This window comes from Podarcis cretensis (genome assembly GCF_951804945.1).
Source record: "Podarcis cretensis genome assembly, chromosome: 6".
NCBI classification, from domain to species: domain Eukaryota; kingdom Metazoa; phylum Chordata; class Lepidosauria; order Squamata; family Lacertidae; genus Podarcis; species Podarcis cretensis.
In genome coordinates this window covers 39,649,384-39,665,545 of record NC_137175.1, presented here as the reverse complement: position 1 = coordinate 39,665,545, position 16,162 = coordinate 39,649,384, and the positions used below count along the sequence as shown (strand labels likewise).

Sequence of the window (16,162 nt, the reverse complement as noted above, 5' to 3'; positions counted from 1 at the left end):
ACATTTTCATGTCAGATTTATTGTACCATGTAAATATGGAAGTCATCTGCTGGAAACAGTCCTCTGTAACAGAAGAGTGATATTAGTATCATGACGTATTTATTTGTGTTCTGTCACATAGGAATGCGAATGATCACACACGGAGTTCGGCTTTTATTATGTAGAGCTGTAATGTGGTATTAGAAGCAGTAATGCTACTACCATTTATTTATACATTATATTCAGGACGAAGTTGCCCTTCTTAGGTCATGCACAAAATTCCATCAGTACAAGATTCTAATAATAATAACAAAACAAAAACAAAACAAAATGTCCAATTAAAGGCACATTACAGACCCATTAAAACTGGACAGTACATTAATTAAGTGCAATAATTAATTACAAGAGGAATGAAATTAAAATGTTTAAAGATTTTTCTTATTTTTTCCCAAATATTTCCTGGGAGACTAAATTCCATAAGCCCTGGTACCATTTTCATTGGGAAACAATTGGATAATGATTTGTGAAGGAAATCTCTGGATATCCTCAGATCCATAGGCGCTATCTGGGGGAGCCCAGGCAGCTGAAGGCCCCTCCAAAAATTCAGGAAGCCCCCCCCCCAAAAAAAAATCTGCAGCAGCTATGTGTGCACGCTGAATGATATGCTCACCTTAACCACACAGTCTGGGGGCAAGGTGGCACTCACTGCAGTAATTCATATGTCCTGTTCTTAAGCTGATAACACTGTGGGGCACCACAGATATTTTCCATTGCTGGATTTACTATGGACCACATGGTACAGGTGAACCAGGTTCCACAAAAAAGGCACCCACAAAAAATTACAGAATCACACACACACACAGTGCTTTTTTCTGAAAAAATGTGTAAGGGTACTCTCATTTTCCTACTCATATTGAAATACTGCCCCTCAATGAGGCCTAACTTAGATTCACAAAATGTTTAGGGGTATGCGCCCCCCTGCGTCTCCCCAGAAAAAAGCACTGTATATGTGTGTGTTTGTTTGTATAAAATATTTTACACACACACACACACAAATAATAAACATGATAATAAAATAGTAATAATAGAAAATAGTGATATACAGTTTATTATTGTTTATATTTTGAATTAGATGTATATGGGGGCACCAAAATCTTTTAGGTGCTTAGGGACTCTAAAGGTCTTAATCCGGCCCTGGTGAAAATTATGAGAAAAACATTCAAGAAATATACATGAAGTGGAATTGAAATCTGTTGGAAACATCAGAGCCAAAGCCAATAATTTCATCCTCTTGAAACAGCACATAAAAGTAACAATGTTCATTCAGTTATACAGTGTAAATTCACTTCTCTCCAGAGCAGGGGCGCCGACTTATAAAAAATATTGGGGGGGCGGGGGCCCATACCGACTTATAAAAAATATTGGGGGGGCCCAAGACCTCCAAACCGCTGCTGCTGGGGGAACGAAAGGGGCGAGCCCTGGGCTGCCCTGACTTTAAGTGAACCTGTGAGGGCCCGCCCTTTGCGGCAGCCGATTGGCTGCCGCCGTGGGCGGTGAATATTAATGAGCTAGGGGGAATCCCCGCTTCTCACGGGGCTGACGCCAGCCCCGCGAGATTGTTGATGGGTCGAGAGCCCGCAACCCCACCCCCTCTCTAGATCGGGAGTGGCTTTGTTTTAACTCATTACTGAATGTATTTTAAAAGGTAACTATCGTCAAACAAGGAAAATAAAAAATACCAACATAATTTTGTGATTTTACAAAGCATAATATAACTAATAATTTTCTTAAATTATTGGGGGGGCAGAGCCCCCCCAAACGAATTTTTGAGGGGGCTCGGGCCCCCTCAGGCCCCATGGAGTCGGCGCCTATGCTCCAGAGCCCTTTCAGAATTCCTGTTTTTCCTTCTTGCTTAAGGACTTTCACAGAAGTGAATAATGCTCTTCTCTATCACCTTTTAATTTGAATGGCAACCTCCTCAGCTCTGCTTGGCTGTCACTTCTCTTTCAGTCAATTTGATATGGCTGGACCTTTCCCCCTAGTTAATTACACTAAGATGCATCTAGCAGCAACAAACAACCCTTTTAAAAACTGAGAAGACCCAGAGCACTGAGTACCAACTATACTTCCCCCATTCATCCACTCTAAAGAGGTTTTCTTTTATTATAAAAAAACCACCATTTGACAGTCAAGAGTAATAACAATTAGTAACGTGGGCTTAATGCATACATCTTGACAGTGAAATTATGTGTGACTAGCGGAAAGGATGAGTGCCGTGGTGGTTTGGGAGAACTGGCAGCTTCCTACAGATGGGTTTCTGCCATGAGCCATCAGTGTTCCTCTTTCATTGTCAAATCTATGAAGTAAAGAAAATCATGAAAAAGAAATAGTTTGGGGTATTGTAGATGGATTCGTATGAACCCGTGTGATTCATATGGAGCTGTGTGATCTGTTCATTTGATGTTCAGTGCAAGCAAGTGAGCAAGTTAGCAACTAAAGGATAGGTATACTGAGGCACCCTTTAGGCCAGTCCTTTCCTGGGAAGCCATAGACTGTGGCTGTTCACACGCTGAGGGGACTGGGGAGAGTAGTTGCCCACCTGAGTTAGACAAAAACTACATCCTAACAGTATTTTCTGAATTTGGTTAATTGTTTCTTTAGTTCTTTAGTTCTTCCAGTGGTTGTACGGGACCGCCTTTCTGGTATACCCCATGGAGGACCTTAAGGTCCATAAATAGCAACACTCTAGAGGTTCCGGGCCCTAAGGAAGTCTGATTAGCCTCAACCAGGGCCAGGGCCTTTTTAACACTGGCTCCAGCCTGGTGGAACACTCTCTCTCATGAGACCAGGGCCCTGCGGGATCTGATTTCTTTCCACAGGACCTGTAAGACAGAGTTGTTCCACCTGGCCTTTGGCTTGGAATCAGCCTGATCCCCTCCCCCTCTTTCCTCTTCCTTCTGTGATGGAATCCCTATTTGGAGACTTCCCTGGCTTTTCTGGCCCACGTAGGACCAGTCTGGATAGTTGGCTTTGGTGAAGATTTGACGTTTTCTCCCCCCAAACAGTTTTTGATCTGGACTTCCACTGAAATGAGGCTGCATTTTAAGTTGTATTATAATCTTGTTTTTAAGTTGTATTTTAATCAATTGTTTTTATAACTGATGTTAGCCACCCTGAACCCGGTCTTGGCCGGGGAGGGCGAGGTATAAATATAAATATAAATAATATAAATAATATAAATAATATAAATATAAATATAAATATAAATATAAATATAAATAATCAATATGACCTTCCTACCAACAGTTTTGGGGAAAGATTGAGGGCATAAGGAGAAGGGGACAACAGAGGATTGAAGCTACCAGCATGAGTTTGACCAAACTGCGGGAGGCAGTGGAAGACAGGAGTGCCTGACGTGCTCTGGTCCATGGGGTCACGAAGAGTCGGACATGACTAAACAACACCACCAACAGTTTGCCTTATGAGTCCTCACTGCATGTGCAGGGACAGTGTCTAGGAACAGCTTTGGGAAGGGGGCCTTCAGTATAGCATCAATATCTGGCACCATCACTAGTCTGTATAGTAGACTTCCCCATGACTCTTCCCACTAGCTGAATATAAGGTCCTACCCCTTTATTCTAGTGAAACAGGAGAAAAAAGGTGTGGGAAATTACCTCATCTCCTGAGGGAAAAGTGATTGCCTAACACTCTGTATCGGACTGAACATTTAAGGATACTTAAACTATTGACTGCAAAGCCACCGGCAGACATTTTTAGAGCAGCCTTCAAGCTTACTTCCCTGCAGACTCTCAGCCACATTGAAGTATCCACCTTCTGGATGTCACAAAAGAAGAAACAAAAAGGACAAAGTCAGCACAAAGGGCCTCTGTCAGATGAATGCCAACCTTCTGAATAGACTGCAAAATGCTAACAGTGTCAGCTTCACGTGAGCTTCCAGGACTCCTGCAAATGTTTAGAGGGGATGGCAAGAGACTGAAGGGAATTTCTAGGAGAAAAGCAATTTCCATTTTGACCGTCTGGTTTTGCAACTGACTACTTTGGTCCCCAAGGCAGATTCTTTTTATAGTCTTAAAAATGTGCCGACTCCACTGCTGGAAGTCTATATAATACCTGCACTTAAGCCTAAGAGGCTTGGATAAATAAAAGGAAGGGAGGAGAACTCAGGGTTCAGAGAGGGCAACAATGAGGTTTAAAGGGAGTGTTGATGCCCGGGGCTTTGAGATGACAGTAGGGGGGAAAGCAACAGTCACTTCAAACTGTATAGAGGGAGAGAGAGGGAGAAAAAGAGAACGCTTCATTCAGGCTAAAAGGTGGATTCAGTGAATGAAGGTCAGTTAGTCATTCTTTACTGCACTTCCCAAAAGCCACAGCAATGTTCAAACACACACACACACACACACACACACAGCTACTACACAAATAGAATGTAGGAAATATAAAATATAAAAATGACCTGAATTACTTTACATCATCTACAGTCTACTTAATCTGGAGAAAGTTAAGTCAATGTTATTTACTTTTGAGTATATATGCATAGGGTTATATGCAACTGTACTGTTCTGCTCATGCAGCACACCTCTGCTTGTACAATGGAGCGTACCATTCTGCAACCCCTAGTATATCCTAAGAATCTACTATAGAGAGTTGGGGGATACTCTAGAGCAAATTTTCGGTGAGCATGGGGCAGGGCCGGTCCAAGACATTTTGGCTCCCGAGGGGAACCACAAAATGGTGCCCCTGCTGCCTGCCAGGGAAGAAGGGGTGAGCGAAGATTTACATCAGAAAGGGGGGGGGGGATAAAGATCTACATTAGGAATGGGCTTTGGGGATAAAGGTATATATTGGGATCTGCTGCCCCTGTAGATCCTGCCACCTGTGGCAGTCGCCTCACCTTGCTTCATGGGTTAGCCAGCCCTGATATGGAGAGAGGAAAGGAAGTAAAATTCCATTAGTTGAGCTGAACTCTATGACTACAACCCGTATGACAGCACTGAAAATAACAATGGGCAGGAGTCTCCTAAGCAGCCCCAACAGCTGAAGCCTTGAGTAATGTTTTCCACTTGCACAACAGAGCTTTCTACCTCTCCTTCCCTGTTTGCCCACCCAACCCCCTGAAATTGGCAGGGTGGCAGTGGTTGGGAGAGCACCCAGAAGAGGGGGTGGAGATGAAATGTTTGCTCAGATGGAATGATTGGGAAAATGTGACAATGAATTCCACCCAATGTTTATTTGCATATGCAAAATCAACCTTTAGTTCCAAAATTAACCTTTAGTAATTTTTGGATCTTTCCCTTCCACCATTTATAAGATTACCATAATTTATAAAACAGAACCAAATAGAAAACAGACAGCATATATCTTGGGATGAAGGGCATGACATTACATGCTTGGAACAATGAGGAAAGAAATTTGTATGAAGGATTGATACTCGTGGCAATCAAACCCATTCTGAGTACAAGCTGGCATGTGGAGAAATGAGGGTAATGTAAACTTTGAAATCCGAGACAGTAAAAACTTCATGGGGACCTCATTTCCCTGTGTGGAACCACTGGAAATCACAATTGCCAATATTAGAGACACATCACAAAAGTATACCCCCTTTTGTGACAACTAGCCAGTAAATGAGGGCAGGGTGTTTTGTCTTCTCTCTCCACACACCGCTCCCCTGTTAATTGACAACTCTGGTGATGTGTGTGTGTGTGTGTCTTTGCTCTGACAATGAATTTTCCCAGAAGCATGTTTAGATCCCACCCTCCCTCTCTGGATCGTGCTTTTCTAAGCTTGGGGTGCGTTACCTTAACTAACCACAAAGCTCCTTATCAGTCCTTCAAATTCTTCCTCTAAAAATGTTATTAATGGCTCTATTGAAGGGCTTGGTGAACTGCTGAGCCACCCACTGCTTGTACTGTGCTTATTACTTGATTGTTCTTTCTCTCTTATGTTCTGTCTTGCATTGCCTTGTGTTTTCAAATTTAGATTGTTAATTCCACGAGGCAGAGGGCTGGCTTTTCCTCCCAAAGTGTTTTAAGTGTGTTAAGTAGGTTAAATATCTTTTAGAGGTGATTGCACAGTGGGGTCCTTGTTTATGATTGATGTTCCTAATAGCAATAATAATCCCTATAGCTAATAATGATAATAATCCATATAGCAGATTGGCATAATTGTGGCTTAAGATAAATCCCACTCATTTTAATATACAGCAGCCTTAAGTACTATTCTGTTTGTTGCTTCCACAGCAATTTCAGGGAAGGAAAGAAACATATAAGGAAGTTCTTTTAGTTTTACCAATCTACATTACTTTTATCTTTTAAAAAACCTTTGTGTGTGTTTATATGTTGTGCTGATCTTTTTGTGTGTTTTAAATAATTGAGTGAGCAAATAAGAGAGAGCGCAATTAAGAAATTAAAAATGTAACAGATTGTAATATTCATATTTTCTTATAAATGTTTTAAAATGCAGGAGACACCCTACTTACAAAGCAAATTATGTCTGGGGAAAAAGTGGTTTTTTGCCCTCTGCACTGTTTTTTGTTGTTGTCGACCTGACATAAATTCCATGACCAACGAAATGTTTTCGAACTGCTCTATGCCCTCTCTCCACTGTGATAGGTGTTTTGGGTTTCAAGCTGCATTGTACAAAATGAAGGTCTGTGCTCTTCTTCTATTATAATGGGGAATCTAAACATGGTTGTAATTTTTGGGCCTTTTAAACAAAGTGGATAACATTTACAAGCGGAGGTGCCCCTCCAGGGTGGTTTACATCTGCCAAACTGCAGAAAAATAGGCTCATGGGATTTTTGTGGGGGAAGTAAAAGGGATTCACTTTCCTCGTCCTTCATATTAGTGTCATATTTTCAGTGGGGGGAACAGGGGTTTGTCCCTTGCTCTTTCTTATCTTAAGATACTTAAGAGGTGGCCAAGTAGTGCCTATTCTTGCTTGTGTTCCGAAGCTTTGCAGCTTTACTCTGACCTTTCTGGTGCTAAACCTTGCATATCTCCAATAGGCCCTAAAATGAAAGACTGTCTAGAAAGCTGCCTGTAGAGTTCCGAAGAGCTCTGGGTTTGCTTGGGTTTTCCCCTTCAAAAAAAGAACAGTGCAGAACTTAAAAACAGACAAACTTAAATGAATCTTTTAGGTTAAAAAATAAATAAATCCTCTGCTGTGCTTTAATAACAACAATAACAACAATGATCTGGCACACTTCAGCATTCATTCATTTTGGGGAGGCTCACTTCCTGCAAAACCATAAATACAACAAATATAGCTATATGTTACAGAAGTATTGAAAAAGTATAGAAACATGATGCTTTGGGTGGGAGGAAAAGAACCCCAAATCACTCAAGTTTGGCTCATGATTTGTCTCTTATACAGACCTCCTACTCAATATATTAGCCCGCTGGGCACAGCTTCAACAGTTAAAACAGTACCATATCCTGGCAATTGAGGCAGAGTAATGGCTAAGCTTACATGAATATTCAAAGTTGCCTTGTACTCCTGTATGGGCTACTTGGCCTTGTAGGATTGGACTGCTCAAGGATTTTATTCAGAACACATTTTTCAACAAACCCACTTGTTTTACATCTCCTAGGCTACACACTTATCATTCGGTTTTAAGACTTCTCTGAATTTTTAAAATACAGTTCTCAGTTGGAAAAAAGCCCTATGTAAAAGAGTAGAAAATGTGTATTTTATGTTTAAATGCAGACAAGCATGCACTCTTTCAGGTAAAATGTAAGCAAAAATAAGTTTTTGTTGCAACATTAAAAGATGCAAATTTTCATCCTTTGGAGGAAGAATCACAGAATGATGCAAAAACAGTACAAATTGGACTTATTAAGTGAGACAGACTGAGAAAAAGCTAATTCATCCCTCCTTATTTCAGGACTCTCCAAGATATTTCATCTTCACAGCCTTGCTACCTGAGATACCTTAAAATTTAGATTATGAGTATTCAATCTTAACTATGCAAAGCGTATGTTCTGCCCCTGAGCTGTGGAGATCAATTGCCTCCCTGTTTGCCTCCATGGGCTGCAATTCTTCCCCCAAAAGGGGTGCTTGGGGCTTTTTGAACAAGTTCAGCCAGCACTCAGGGATAAAATGTGCTGGAACAGCAGCACCAGGTCTTATGATCTCCTGTGCAGCGAAGCACAGATTCAGGCTGTCAACAAAATCCGTCATATAAATAAATATTAAGTGCTGAGTATAGCCAGGTAAAGGCAGAAGTTTCCATAATGAAAAGGGCCAGATGTTATTCAGAGCTGGCTTAAATGGACAACCTTGCAATCTTTTGTCCCTGTAACTTAAGTGAATTGTAGGTCTCTTGGGTTCACACACATCGCAGCAATCAAATTTATTTTTCTGAACAAAATAAATCCTACGTACCATTGTCAGCATTTCAGATGTTCAGAAGAATCAATGCTTTCTCAAAAGTAAAATGCCCAGAGAAGAAAAACAAATCCCCTTGAAAGGGGGTGATAAACTGTATCAGTGACAGCAAGAACGGAAACATTCTTCATTGACTTTCTCTGCATCCCAGAGCAGAATTCAGTGAATAAGTTAGCAAGGAATATAAACACATTTTTAATGGGTGAGAATGTGGATTGCATTTGAAATGCCATGTTTTCCAGTGTGATTCTGTAAATTATAGAAAATTATACCATGTGATGACAGCAGATGAAATTAATGAGCTTAATTTCTTAAGCAACAGAGACAGCTCCAGTCAAGGTGGCAATGGCATTCAATATTTCTATTGATCTTGGCGCCATGACCTAGGTGTCAGGCAGTCGTGCCGCATGGGGTGGAGTCAGTCTCCCAGCACTGGTGTCACTTCTGTTTACCTGGATGGGGATGGGGGGAGGTACTATAATAGTAATGGTATTGTTTGTAGTTGTTTTATTATCTTTTGTGAAGTTAATATTTGCATTGCTTTGATGTTGCCTTTATCACTGTGAGCTTTCTTGAGGCCCCTTTGTGTGGAAAGGTAAGGTAAAATAGAATAAACAAGTGGCTTAATAACATTACAGTTATTCTGTGATCACATTTTCTGTTGCAGAGCATATAAGAAGCAAGACATGGCTGGAACAAAGAGTGGTCAGCGCTATCCTTTCGTTAGAATGGTTCTGGCACTAGCCAAACACCAGGAAACCACAGGCAAAATAGTGTGAGACCAAAGTAAACAATATTTAGGGAGCAATCTTTACAGAGTGGCATGGTCATCATAGCACCTGTTGTCCTAGGGTGGAGCAGGCAGATCACCACACCGACCTGGAGCTGGTGCGGCAACCAGGCCTGAAGGGGGCACAGTGTTGCCACATGACAGCTGTGGGGCTGGCTTGGGATTCAATGGATTCTGAGCAAGTTCAGCTCTGCTCTCTCCCTGCCCTGGAAATTCCTGTTTCGTGTCTTTCTGTTGACTGCTACTGGTAGCACTTCCATCTGTCCACACATTTGGCAGGTGGAAGGGGGAGCTGCATGCTGGTGAAGTTGTGTGGACATCTCTTTCCAGGCAGTAGCTGCTATAGAGCTAACAGAAATTCACAAGGCTTGGTAGCGGTGGTGGGAGATACTTCTGCCCAATCTAATCTTCCTTCCCCATCCAGCACAAAGGGGGCTTGGGTTCCTCTGTTATTCATACGGATACCACTTTTACATGCATTCACACATAAATCTACTGCTTCTCATTTCCATAGTATATTATTATTATTATTATTATTATTATTATTATTAAGTTGCACAAAAATACTATTTAAATACACATTTATAAATATATTTTCTTTCAAAATATGGCTTTCTAAATGCATTTTGAAATAGGTTTTGGGTGTTGCTGTTATTGTTGCAACATGCAAAGGCCCGTGGAGAAAAAATTCCAATCTACACCTCAATCTGTAAATTGCAGATCAGGTCAGTTTGTATTCACTTGAGCAGAGATCGATTTTCTGAAGCATTTTTAAGCACTACTTTGAAGAGGCTGAATACCCCTCACTTGTAACATCCCACCCCACTTCAGAATTATTTTTGCATTAATGAACAGTTTCCATTTGTCAGAGTTAGTGCAGGGATTGTGGCAATTGGACTCATTGCCAGGCTTACTCTCCTTCTGGGTATCTTACATTATTACAAATTTTGTCTAATTTTATGTATGCAAAGAGGGCTATGAGATTAGCAAGTCTTAACTTAAAGCTACCCATATTAACAATGCACAGGCTTTATTGCTTTCTGAAATAACAAATAATAACTGCTCAAAATGTGGCAGCTAAAATTAAAAGAAAACCTTGCAAGTTGTTTTCCTGTTTGGGCCCAATTCCCACACAAAATGCATTTAGCAAAAAGAGCAGGGCATTGGCAGCTATTGCTTTGGGGTTCTGCTAGCTTCAGCAAACTGTGGAAAGCATTTCGGCTTTTACAAAACTGGAGGAAAGACACACTAAACAAAAGATCTGGCCACACGAAAAAGCTTCCCATTAATCCTGTCACCAAAGGGCTCTCTTTTATCATTCACATTTTACATTTGTATCCCAGGCTAGACAACTTCTATAATCACTGGATAACATTCCCCTTAATTTCAAACAGTGATCTTAGATCCCATTAGCATTTATCACATAGCTGGAATGTCTTATTGCACTCCCAGAGGTGGTGGCTATGCCGGAGGTACTAGGGAGCCTAATAAGCTTTCTTGTTGGCTAATAAGTTGCCCGAGGCAAACACAAGCCGTCTTTAGCTTCTAACCTAGCTTGTGCATTGATAGATGCTACTGATGGAGTGGCTTAACGCAGAGGAATGCTCTTAACATGCCTTAAAAAAATGTATTCCCTCTGTTTTCTTTTTTGAAGCTTTGGTTTCCAGTAATGGCCTAGAAATGTTCTAGCGCACCCTAGTTGTAAGCATTACCCCACCCAATGACACTGAAGAAGATACTGCTATTTAGATTGCAGGGTTTTGTTTTGTTTTTGAACTGTCATCCAGCAATAGAACGTGTTGTTTGTTGCAAGGTACTCTACAATGACAAAACAAAAAGACAAAAATGGTCTATCACCATTCTTGGTTCCCCAACACTTCATACACCCTCGCCTGGGATAATCTCTACACAGTATTCAAATGCCTTTTCTGTGAAATGGTGCTTCTTTACACATTACAAAATCCCTATAGGAAAGGAACTTGAATTAGCGAAAATGTATAAGACATGTAATAAGTATTGGAAATGTAAAGATAAAGAAAGCTCTTTTTACCATATGTGGTGGGAATGTAAGAAAGTGAAAGGCTTCCGGGAAATGATATATAATGAATTGAAGAAGATACTAAAATACTACATTTATAAAGAAACCAGAAGCCTTTCTGCTAGGAATTTTAGGAAATGAGATAAAGAGAAAGGACAGTAAATTTTTTCAATATGCAGTGACAGCTGCAAGAGTGTTATTGGCTCAGAAATGGAAACAACAGGAAATACCGACGATGGAAGAATGGAGAATGAAGCTGTTAGACTAATGCTGAGTTGGATAAATTGACTGGGAAGATTAGATATCTAAGAGACCAAAAGTTCATCGAGGACTGGGGAAAATTTGTGGAATATCTGAAAAGTATAAGTGAGGGACAGATAATGCTAGAGAGATTTAAAGAAGCACTGTGAAATGTGAGAAGTATTGTTAAAAGGGAATAGAAAAAGAAAGGCTCAAATAATGACAATACAAACCTAAGGAATGTGTAACTTAAATAATGACTATGAACGATTTACGGAAAAGCTGAAGGAAGTCCAGAAAAGAAATACTTTGTGAAAAATTGGATGTGAAATTATTGTGTGTTTTTGTTTTTGTTTTAAATTAATAAAAATTATTTTTTTTTAAAAAAGGAAAGGAACTTGAATATTGCATAGGGATTGTTGTTATGTGAGCACTGTTTCAGTAGTGGTGCCCCAGATTTGGAACACTCTTTGCTCTGAGATGCAGGATTGTTGAGTTTTGGGCACCAATTCTTCACTTAAATTCCTTGGAATTTAATATCAGATTGGGTGGTTGTGCATTGTAATTAAGTTGCAATTTTATTGGTTTCTATTCTCTACTGTTGTTATGTATACAGATGTTACTTTCAACTTAATCCATCAGTTCTGGTTTCTCTTAATTTCTAATTTTCCTACTCTTAAACTCAGTTTTCCACATTTTCTCATCACCTTGTATTTTTTAAAGTCCTCATAAAAAATTGTTAGCATTTTTGCGCATGTTTCTCCCAACATACATATTTTTGCATGTGAATTTACCTAATATACACATATTCACAAAGCAAATTTCATGATTTTTTCAATAAGACATGCATTTTTGAATCTGCACTTTATCCTGGTATATGCATTCTGTACACATCATTTGAATGAAGACCAGCACTGAAAATTAAGAGAAGTGTGCATTTTGAAGAACAGCTGGGTTTTGGTTCAACATATTTCCCCCGAAAATGTTAATTAGGTAGGTTCACCTTGAAGTGAGAACCAAATGCCTTCCTCATCACTACCCTCTTTCAAATTTGGTGGTATAATTGAAAAACCAGCTCTTTCAAGACCGATTACAGCTCAGTGGCACAATGCTATTTTAAACTACTTCCCATTGAATGAAAATCTCTTGGTGAATCTTCTTAGTTGCGTATTGTAAGAGCCTGAAGCTAAGCACGAGTTTGATATTAGAGATAAAGCATGCTACAACCAGAATAAGCAGCATTGTGATCGGAATTCAGAGGGTTTAGCAAAATTGGATCGACTTGCCACTTACGATCAAAAAGCCACAAGCAAGGGAGGAAAGCCCAAAAGGTCATCATAAATGATACTACAAGATCATTTTACTGACCTTGGCTTTTAATGGCCTGAACCTAATTAGCAATCCGATTGTAGCTGAAGGCAGCTGCACATTTCCTTCTGCAGATCATGCAAATCCTGAGCAGGTTCTTAGGATGTGAAGTAGCAAAATACCACATCAGCCTGAAATTCTGTTGTAGGATCTATACACCCAACTGATGCTTGATATATATTGTCTAATCAGAAGGAAATGCAAATGTCCTTGGAGCAGTGTATAAAATATTAGCTGTTTTCACAAGTTAAGTTCTTAAATAGTTTAGTATTTTCCACAACAGTAAATGGAAATGGGGAAAAAAACCTGCACTGAGTTGACTGGACTGCTTTGAAAACAATATGTACACTATCCTTTGTGAAAAAATTATGTATTTCCCAAAGTATAAAGGGGAGAATTTGTGGCACTTATGAAAATACCTGCATGTTTTAAAAGGCTGGGGAATATTATACACAATCTGACTAGGACAGTCTTAACCCACAGTGGTAACAAAAAATGGGGGATAGGTTTACTGATTACGCACACTCATTTAAATCAAAGGTGCTCAGTAAACTATGTATGCAAATAATCATAGACTTGTAAAATTGGAAGGGACCACAACAGTTCAACAACCTGCAATTCTGGAATCTTTTTGCCCAACATGGGGATCAAACCCATGGCCTTGAGCTTAAGAGTCTCATGCTCTACCAGCTGAGCTATCTTAATATGCAACATTGAGGAAGAGCCAGAACAAATTATGCTTTGCATTCTTACCACACAGCCAATGACCATACCATCCCTAGTAGACAGGGACACACAATGAAGGCATCATTGGCCTCTAGCTCTGTAATGCTTATCAGGGGTGAGTATTTTTGTTTCTGGGTTGCCGGGGAAGAACTATGCCTCAGGGCCCATCTGAAACATAGATTTAAAGCAGTATCATGCCACTTTGTGGCTTCCCCCAAAGAATCCTGGGAACTGAATTTTGTTGAGGGTGCTGAGAATTCTCAGGAGACCTCTATTCGACACACAGAGCTACAATTCCGAGAGTTCCCTGGGAAAGAGGGCTTGACTTTGAACTCTGAGAAGTGTAGTTCTGTGAGAGGAATAGGAGTCTAACAAACCACGGGTGCCAGGATTCTTTGGGGATAGTCATTACATTTTAAAGTGGTATGATGGTAAAGTGTGTTCTCCTTCATGGAGAGCACGCGTTGCGGTGGGGGCCGCCAGGACACTCCAAAGTTGGGGGGCAGGCTAATTGATCGTTGGCCACTGATGCGATTGGGGCTTCCCTTGTAGTTGGGAAGAAGTTAATGTTGCCATTTATTGATTGACAGCCAGAAATAGTAAAACTCCTTGCACGAGGCTAGGGCTTCCTCTTTTCGCCCGTGCATTGGATTGCCCATCCCTCCCTCCCTCCCTCCCTCCCTCCCTCCCTCCCTCCCTAGAATAAGGTTGTTCGCTTTGACCTTGCTATGCCTGTCATGGGGTCATCTGCTTTGGAGCGGGGGCCTGGTAGGAATTTTGTCCATCTGGCTGATTGGCTGGGGCCATTTGGTTTTTGCCTACTGTGTAGCAAATCGTCACAACTTGTAAGGTTCGCGGTTAGGCATTGGTTTATGGTTTGGTTGGTTGAGGGGCATGGATTGGCTGTGCCTGCCCCTCTAATGCTGCTGCTGCAAGGGATTCCGTTAAAGGAATTGGGAGCTAACTATTGCTTGTCCACTCTGTCAAGGGGGCTCGGGCCATAGCAATGAGCTCCTGGTTGCATTTGGGGTGAGGGCAGGTTCCCTGCTCCACGTAACTCCCAAGTGTATTCCCCCATTCTGACTTTCGCATCGTGCGGAATGTCAGTCTTCTCCCCCTGGTGGGGGCAGATAGTTGCAACCAATGCCTACGCAACCACTCACAAATTTGTATTTTAATAAAGTTGTGGCCAAAATTATGCCAAAAATCTTAAACAAAAATTTCTATGTGATGTGTGAGTTATTGGGGTGGACCTGGGGACCTCGACACGCAAACAGTTTAAAAACATTTTAAACTGGTAATGGTGGGGCCTGTTCTGGCAGGTCTTCCCACTTTTCCAAACCAGATAAAAGATAGATCTGTGCATGTAGTTGTCTTTGCTTTCAGTAGGACAAGCCTCAAAGAGCCCTGATTACTTCAGTGAACCACTTACTAATCCCTGAACAGTTTTCCTAACTTTTTGGGGGTATATTTCTGGACTTGTGAAGCCTCTTTCTATTTTTCCTGAACTAGAGTGCTTGCAAGAAATCTCATAAGATACGTTCACACTATGTTTTTGCAGTGCGTTGATGGAAAGTGCATTAATGGAACATTAAGATGGGGGAGAGAAGTTGGGGGATCATGCGGGATCAGAAGAGAGATCCCTAGGCCTGCCAGTCTCCCTGGTAGAAAAAGGTTGTTTAATTATCTTACTGTGTGCAAATGTTTGCATGTTTAGAAAAGAAGTAGCACCTGACTTAAAGAGTAGGCATAGAAGAAAATATGTGATGCTTAAAAAATGTGAATTTTGAAGCACCCTTCATAAATGGATTTTCAGCAGCATCTACATTTACATGGACCTTGCAGAACTCTCAGCACCCTCAGTTCCCAGGATTTTTTGGGGAAGCCACAACTGTTCAAAGTGCCATAATACTGCTTTAAATCCAGTGCTTTTTTCTGGGGGGTACGCAGGGGTGCACATACCCCTAAACATTGTGTGAATCTAACGGAAGAAGAATTTTTTTTAAAAAAATTAGTTTCTTCTCTAGCATAGTAAATCGTCAGTTCTATTGAATAGCACAGTGACTCATCAGTTACATTGCTACCCCTGATGGCGACCTCATTTCCTGTCACGGTGCTTCCTGAGTCTCAGATGGAAGCGAGCGTTTAACATTTTTTAAGAAAGAAAAAACAAACACTGTTTACATCTATAGTGAAGCTGCAGCCTTAGGTATGGATTTCCCCCTGCAACCCTGAAGGAAAGCAGTCATCCCTATCCAGCAGGAGAAATCTACATACAAAAGTAGACTTCCATGTGTGTTCCTGATGCCTACCACCTCCTGCATAGAAATGCAGGGGAAGCCCTCTTTGAGTTGGCTGGGAATGTAGTTTATTTTTCATTATGCACTTGGGCCACTATTGGTTACATGTGTGGATAACTGCTTATGATTACAGCTGGTTCAGCGTCTATAACCAAAAGGCAACTTTGTTTACTTTGTCATGTTAAGCTATCTTCCAGACTAAGTTCTGAACTTCAGAAAAGTTAATGAGAGCGCGAGAGAGGAAAGAATGAACAAAGGAAACCTTTGGTGCATCTGACAGCACAATCTTTACCCCCCCCCCCTTCCAAATGCTGA

At 40.9% G+C, this 16,162-nt stretch overlaps 1 protein-coding gene across 1 annotated transcript in view; it reads right to left on the bottom strand.

The window, feature by feature from the left end:
• The window catches only part of PLXNA2 (plexin A2), a 629,839-nt gene extending 615,665 nt beyond the window's left edge, over positions 1-14,174 (bottom strand). The window contains exon 1 of the mRNA XM_079978812.1: positions 14,163-14,174. The gene's annotated coding sequence lies outside the window, so the exon portion shown is untranslated. The remainder of the gene's footprint in view (positions 1-14,162) is intronic.
• Between the last annotated feature and the right edge of the window lie 1,988 nt (positions 14,175-16,162).